General features: G+C 32.4%; 1 pseudogene; it reads right to left on the minus strand.

Annotated features, from left to right (window-relative positions):
- Positions 1–338: 338 nt before the first annotated feature.
- Positions 339–2,800, minus strand: LOC128158016 (fucolectin-like; annotated as a pseudogene).
- Positions 2,801–8,074: the final 5,274 nt, after the last annotated feature.

Genomic DNA, 8,074 nt, shown 5'->3' on the forward strand with positions numbered 1-8,074 from the left:
AAGCAGAAGTTCCAGCTGATGTGCAAGTTTAAAAATGGATCCAAAATTTCGGCGATGGGTACCTTGGGTATTATTAGGAAAGCGGAGGCCAATTTTCGTTGCTGGCTAAAATTTCACATGTTCGTTGGCACGTAATTTCGTGTATTCCTACCGAATGATGACTTTAGAACCCTAATTTATTATTTCGTTGAGGATACTAATTCAAATAAAAAAATGCCCCGACGTCCACGAAAATTGAGCCACTACGAAATCTAATGATTCCACAGGATGGATTGAAAAACAAGAACAATACTTATATATGAGTAATATCGTTTTCTAAGTTTCACTATTTTTCAGCTATATTTTGATAAAAAAGAAAACATCATTTTTTTTCGTGAAGAACAATTGTTTTGATTAGTTTTTTAGTGTACTTTTTAAACACATCACTTTTTATTTGACAGCTGCGGATATTGTAATTAATTTAACGCCTTCTGACTACAAACTTAACAAACTAACTAATCTTGATATCAGTAATACAGCAGATGTGATAAGGACGTGGTATTGTTTATGCAAGTTACATCATAAACGATGCATAACATGTCCGTCCTGGTGCGGAGAAATACAGCTTACATGTAATAGGATAGTTTCTTACATGACATTAGCAATGATAATAATTAGACTTTAATGCCAAATACGTCAATTTCACAGAGAGTTAGAGCGTCGGTTGGTTTGGATATCTTAACGTATCTCCCCAATGGTAATGTCGGGCAGTCGATGGTGACCAGCTGTGACAAATTACCGGGACCAGCAAAGAAACCACAGGGTGTTCTGATGTCTAAATCTGTCAGCCCCACAGTAACTGTAACATTTTGCATCCGGTCTGACACATCTAAAATAATAAAAAATGGTGTTCACTAAATGCTGTTTAATAGTTTTAAAATGTATGAATAATTACTCTACATTAACACAATAACACAATAAAAGAGTAAACAAATTTCCCATATCAAAATTTTTGGCAAACATATAAAAATGTGGTTTGTATACACTATTTTGTACTATATTGTGGTCAGTTAATCTTAAGAAATGAAATGTGTTGTGTTTTACCAGTATTTTGCCTAATTACACATTTATTTAGCGTAAAAAATCATTTACAGTGTTCCTAATATTTTAAATAAAAGTTGCTTTATTTACCTACCGATTCCATAAACGTCCATTCCTCTGTTGAGTATCCTAACAGTTGTGATGTAATACACATCCTGGAGATCCACCATCCACCAAGGATTTGTTTCGTTTAAAGCGGTATGTGCACACATGTCTTCGATTAGGTCTGTACCCCTGATGCCATCCACCGCCGCGGCGGCCTCATTGTTCTCAAAAGTTGACGATTGTTCTGCTGTCTTGTTAATCGCGATGTCCAACAACACTTTTAAAACAAAAGCATCTAGTTTAATTGTTTACTTTATTAATAACAAAGGTTATAAGAGTAAAATAACCATTTGATAAGTGAAATAACTCAATGGGATGATTGATTTTTTTTACGTAAGAAGTCGGGAGTTTTTCTACAAATTCTACGTATGTTGTTCCATGTCAATCGTAACAGCAATTATCACGTATCGAGTATAACTTGCTATAATTTTTAACAATTGGTTTAAGTTATTAATTTTGAGAAAACATCTCCAGTATTCACGGTCGGGTTTTTGCTACATGTACACCTGTGTGCATATTTACCAGAACGGACCTTAATATACCCAAACGTGAATAATATTTAATTTCAAACGACTCGTTTCTCATTACATATCAGGTTAGTTCATTTAAAGATAAAGGATTTTTAGGTGAATTGCTTCACCAAAATTTTACTTTTAAGATTATCAAAATATCATTTTTAATACATCAATTAATGTTCAAAGAAGGCTATTTACTCTATAAAAATGATGAGAAAATGAAATACTGAATTTGTGGTCTGTAACACGCCGGAAATTGAAATTGGTTTTCTATTATTGCATGATATAAAATAGAAAATAAATATAATGAAAAATGATATTACAATAATGTTTGTTTACAATTATTGATAGGTTCAAAATCGAACCATATCCGACGAGAATTGAAGTAATCCCGAATAGAATACTAGCAAATGTAAATATATAACAGCTTAAAATTATTCAAAACAATATTGCCTGTTGTTTTATTGTTTGTAAAAAAGCATAATTACCGTAAGTCAGATTGATGTGATATGGTTTTTAATTTAGTTGAACAATTAAGTCAATTAATGTATCGACTGTGATGCAGTGGTGTTGTTACATGTAACTGGTATTACAAGATCCATTATTTCTTTGCTTTTATTCAAACATTTTAACAAAAACTTAAAGTACATGTATGACTAAATGACATTAGATATAATTGTTTACATAGAAATGTCAGAGTTCGCCTTATAATTTTCTTTTATTATTTATGGAGTCAGGAAATTAATACAAGACCTGAATATTAAATTCATTTTAAATCTCGTTGTAAAGTTTACCTTGCACCGTATAGTGTACCGAGTTACTCTGATGTTGATCTGTAAGAGAATCTATGGAGCATCTATCAGAGAACAACATGCACTGTTTAGTGGCTCCGTTCCAGGCGTAGGACCAGCACTGATCCTTGTATTCTGTACACTTTGTTCCACACGACAGTCTGCTGCTCAAGATAAAATCCAGAAACGAGACTGCGTCCCCATAAATTCCATCAAGATCTGGAATCTTGTAAATTCTCGTCCATAAATATTTTCAAAGAAAATAGCCAGGAAAAGAAAAATATGTAAAACTTGTTTTGTTTTCAGCATCTCCTCAACTGCAACACGTCTTACTTAATTCCAAACCTTAAGATATAGCTTAGAACATTTAAAACTAAAGAAATCATCTCTGAATATCAATATGAATATTTATATGTTTTAGATCGCCAACTTTATTGATTCGTCAGTTCTCATCAAGCAAACCTCATGAAATTTAATGAGCTATTATTTCAAGTAACTGGTAGCATTATAAAACTAACACTCCTCATTTTCAGAAAGCATTTAAAAATTGTTTATGAACTGACTTTAATGTGTCATAAGGGCAAACTAATGAAGAAACATTGAAATCTCTTCATTAATCATTCTAAAAATGCTATTGAAGCGTTGGCTTCGATAGGATTTTAATTACTAACTTTAAGGTATGGTTAATTGAGTTTTGATTAATGATAAATAATAATTGATAAAAATGAAGTTTTATTATTTTGTTTAAAAACTATTTTTTTATGAACATGTTTCAGGTTTGCACCGTATTTATGTTTGGGAAACACTTCTAACTGTTGTACGACTTTGCAAAAAAAGAACTAGTATTAGTGAATATATGTCATAAAAAGATTCTTATTAAGACAGTATTGATCTCCTTTAGAAGGACTTTGTATGTAATATAAGAAAACACCAAAACTTATTGGGCAAAATAAATGGATTTTTTCTTTACTAAGTAATAGCTTTTAGCTAAACAAATCATATCTCAAAATTTTCAATAGATCTGATGATTAGTATTTTGACCACCTAGCCTCATTAAATTAATTAGGAAGGGGAAACAAATGTACATTGTACATGATTTTATTAAACAATCTGTGTTTTAGAAATGTTTAAGTTCCAGTGTTCAAATAGGACAGGTAAATTTATTTGGAAATGTAAACAGGAATGTGGTCTGGAAAACGTGGAACGCTTACTTAATATTGTAGATTTTTTTTTTAATTTTCTTTCTTATTAAATGAACTAAGTATTGCAAATTGAATAGTAACCTTTTTTTAAAGAAAAATCTGATATTTATAGATATTTATACATATGTTAAAATCGATTGATTGAGACTAGGTTACATATAACTTTCTATTACTACAAAGATATCTATATTTTTTTCTGAAATAGGAGAGTTATGATTAACACATACACATCATTGTTTTATTACTGCCGCGGTACTTGAATATATATTTGTGATACATGAAGTTTTGCTTTAGTTGGGAACTTACTCAGCAATTGTTTGGTTAGGGTAAAGCATATGCATTATTGTGTAAAGGTCAATATATCCGATTTTAGGAAATTTCTACTAAAGGACCTACACTGTATTTCTATTTTAGATATACATAATTAAGACACAATAATGACACTTGTTTCATGAAGGATAATTTGTAGATGTTGATGTATCTTTCGAAATATGTATAATTTGTTGCATCACAATATTCTCATAAATCGCCAAGAATTTTCAGTTATAACCGCTGTGGCTTTGGCCTGGTTACGGTCGTCCCTTAGCGATTGATACCAACGCATTGCTAGAGGTTTATCTTAGTTTAGAGACTTCCATATAGGTTTTAATGTACCCCAGCGATCGGTCTTTGGACCAAAGCTCTATAGTCTGTTTGCTAAGCCAATTTAAGATATATGCCGTATCCACAACATGAGTTTACAGTGCTATGCAGATAATACTCAGCGGTATATGACAATAAAACCTACTAGGAACTGGGAACGTTTCACTTCGTTTGCAAGTTTACCTATCTAATATTCGTTCCTGGATGTGCTCTTACTTCCTGAATTTAAATCAAGAAAAAATCGGACCCGATTGTTCTCGCTGGGAAACACAAAATAAATTATTTTACTGAATTTAGCATCAATTTCGATGGAATTGAAAATAAAGTCTCACCATGTGTGAAAATCCTATGAGTCGTATTTAATTCTATGTTATAATACATGTATGAACCATTAGATTCGAAACATTACCAAATCATGTTACCATCAAAGGCGAAATATTGGCCACATTCGACCTCTATTATCAGAGAGTGCTTGTAGGACCCTGATATGTTAACTTCTGACTCCTTGTTAAGATTATAGCAATCCTTACTATACGGTATAAATACCAGCTTTACAAAACTTTCATGGAATCAGAACACGGACGCAAGGATTATCACTCCTTCAAAGAAATTTGACCACATTACGTCTGTTTTGGTCAACTTCCACTGGTTCCCCGTAGAACAGCGAATCCAGTACGTGCTGTTTCTACAAATTTTTGAAGCCCTGAACGAAACGCCACCGTTACATTTGAATGAACTAGTCCAGGTTTACACTCCTTGTACTGTAGATCCATGGCTTAAAGAATTCTGTGCTCCTTCTTCAGTTGCGTGCGCGGACATATGGACACAACCGGTTCGATGTGACTTTTGCTACTTTGCAGAACATTTTACCAGAAAATCTTACATTTGAGAGGGATTTTATTCGTTTAAAAAAAACTTACTTAATTTCAATTGCCTATTCTTATTATCATTAATGTTTGTCAGAGTTAACTTTGTTGAACAAAATGATGGCTCATATCAAGAGCTGGAGGTTCAATCAAAAGTTTTACTTGGATTATAAAGTTCCTTTATCGAAAGAAAACAACAAATGCAGCAGACGTATGTTATTTTAAATTTAGATTAAACGACATGCTTTTATCATACAAAGAGATGAGTATGAAATATATTTTGAAAACGTAACTTTACGTCATTGAATTATATTTCATTTACAAAAGGTACGAAGAAGCAGCAAGATTAATACCAATTTGTTTTGATTTAACTTGACAAAAAGTAATTCATAACTGTTTAAAGGCCCTTTCACAATTGGCGCACGACCACTTTACACCACTTTGCGATCGACATTTTTAGCTTCGCACGAGCTCTCGCATACGTTGCACAAGCCCTCGCTTACGTTTTACTGGTCGCATCAAGTCTCCTCTGAATAGTGGACATGCGATCAATATAATCGCAGTGCAACGCACGAACATTAGTACGAATTTTACAACGTTTTAGAACTCGCAAGAGTGATGCACGATTTTTATAGGTCGTAAGATGAATCGCATTTGTTAATGCGCGTATTGTGCGACCATGAGACTGTTGCTCAACATGTCTCCTGTTATCTTGCAACGTTTTTACTATCGTTGCACGACTTATCCGTGTAATATGCCTTGCGTTGCCACTTGTATATATACCATGTATAAGCATCTCTGTTTCAGACCACAATTTAAAAATATACATTTATTGCATGATGGTAAGGGAAATATGAAGATTTATTTCTCTAATAAAACTTATATTTTCCCAGGGTATTTTTCTTTTGTTTTTCTGGGGGAATAAATCTTCATATTTCCTGAACATTAATGCAATAAACGAACAACATAATTAGGATTATACAGAATACGTTGATTTCTAAAAATCGGTTGATTGTTTGATTTCCTCTGTTACTGTCTCACTTTTCTTTCATAATTTCGAATCAAAGAAAGTTAAGTTGGTTTTGTGTTACATAAAAAATCATAATGGTTAAATATTTTTGATTTAATCATACTTGTCTACATCATATGCTCATATAAGCTTTTTCATTCCTATGAAATCACCCTGCCACGTGACTTTCTAGATCAATCAAAGATAATAGAATAATCATATTGAGGCATAATAATAAATGCTGCTGCATCTCTGTTTCTTCTTGAGTGGCATGTTCCTTCGCTTTCAACTATGTCTACTGAAGAGCGTCGGAAATGGGCGGTATATACAACTGTATACCCCCTCTGACTCGCACCATGGAACGCATTGGTACGTTCAATCGGACAATCATCTGGTCTATCGCTTTCATTGTAAAATAGATTTAATACGTCGCACAACGCTCGCTTAGATGGTGCAAATTTAGTACGAATACTTTTTTTCAAATGCGATTATTTCGACAACAGTTTACGATTCATATCTAATTTTTTCGGTCGCGCGAATATTTAGTCGCTTCTGCTCGTGCACCAATTGTGAAAGGGGCTTAATATATCGATTAGTTGTTGCATGCAAAAATATTAAAAAGAAATACCTGCTCGTGCAAGAATTTCAATGTACTCAGTAGCACATAAAATAATAACTAATATGTTGGTTTATGATGTTTCCACCCATAATTATGCTTTTTTGATGAATAATTAATCTCGTCTCGGAAGAAAATAAACCCTGCAGTTCTTGAGTTATTTGATATTGATTTCAGAATGAAAATTCCGTTAAGGATTAAAGGTAAAAAATTGGATATTTTCTTTTCTATATTTTCTATAAAACTATCAATCTTAAAACAAGATTTTAAAAGGTAATATTATAATGTATATAAATCTTATGTAAACATGATGACAAAATAGATAAGTTGTCTAAAACAAATGAAATTTATAATTCTACTTTCAATGATTATGAAATTACCTTAAAACTTTTTTAATCTAGATACTAACCAATTATTCTCTTTAAATTTCTTGACGGCGTTCCCACTTTTAACGGATATGTCTGGAAATAGGATGACTTTCAATGTGATTGTATAGTTAATCAGTAAGAATTGATTTTTTTTTTCTCTCCAGCTTTTAAGGTTTGGAGTTGTGATTAAAAAGCTACATGTACCAAATGAATGCATTTAAAACCTCTATATAGTTTTGCCGTCAAATTCACGAATCGTTTACGCAGGTATGTCATTTAAAATACTTACAGTCATGTCTAAATTGCAACAATTTAAACTCACTCAAAGTATTATATAACTGTTCAGGAGATTCTACAAGAAATTACAGTATCATCAGCATTTAAAGGTAACAGAAGTTTGAATTACAAATGTATTTAATTTTCTATGGAAGAAGTAAAACTTTGTAACCCGGATTTCACAACAGGCAGGTGAAAAAAAAAGTCTATTTCTCGGGACTACATTTACACTTTTGGAAAAGGAAAATTGGCGATCTTAATCTTATTAGTGTTTTATATGTAGCAGAAATGTAGAAGAAATAATACAATCGACTAAAATAAAGATGCTTTTTGATATCTGATATCTGGAAAATAAGTTATAGACCTACGCAAAATACGAAATTGGGACATCGCGGAACATATGTTCCGGACTACTTTTACACCGTCCCGATTTCCTAAAGCAGGTAAAAATAGACACTTTGAAGCGGCGTAACTCCGTTATTTTTGCATCGATTTCGATACGGTTTTTTTGCATTAAATTTTGGTAAATAAACTCTGAGACATGTGTTTCACATCGGCAGGGCTGGGCTGCAGGTATCCTTTAAATAATTAAAAATACTAATAC

Source organism: Crassostrea angulata, chromosome 8, assembly GCF_025612915.1.
Source record: "Crassostrea angulata isolate pt1a10 chromosome 8, ASM2561291v2, whole genome shotgun sequence".
Classification (NCBI taxonomy): Eukaryota; Metazoa; Mollusca; class Bivalvia; order Ostreida; family Ostreidae; genus Magallana; species Magallana angulata.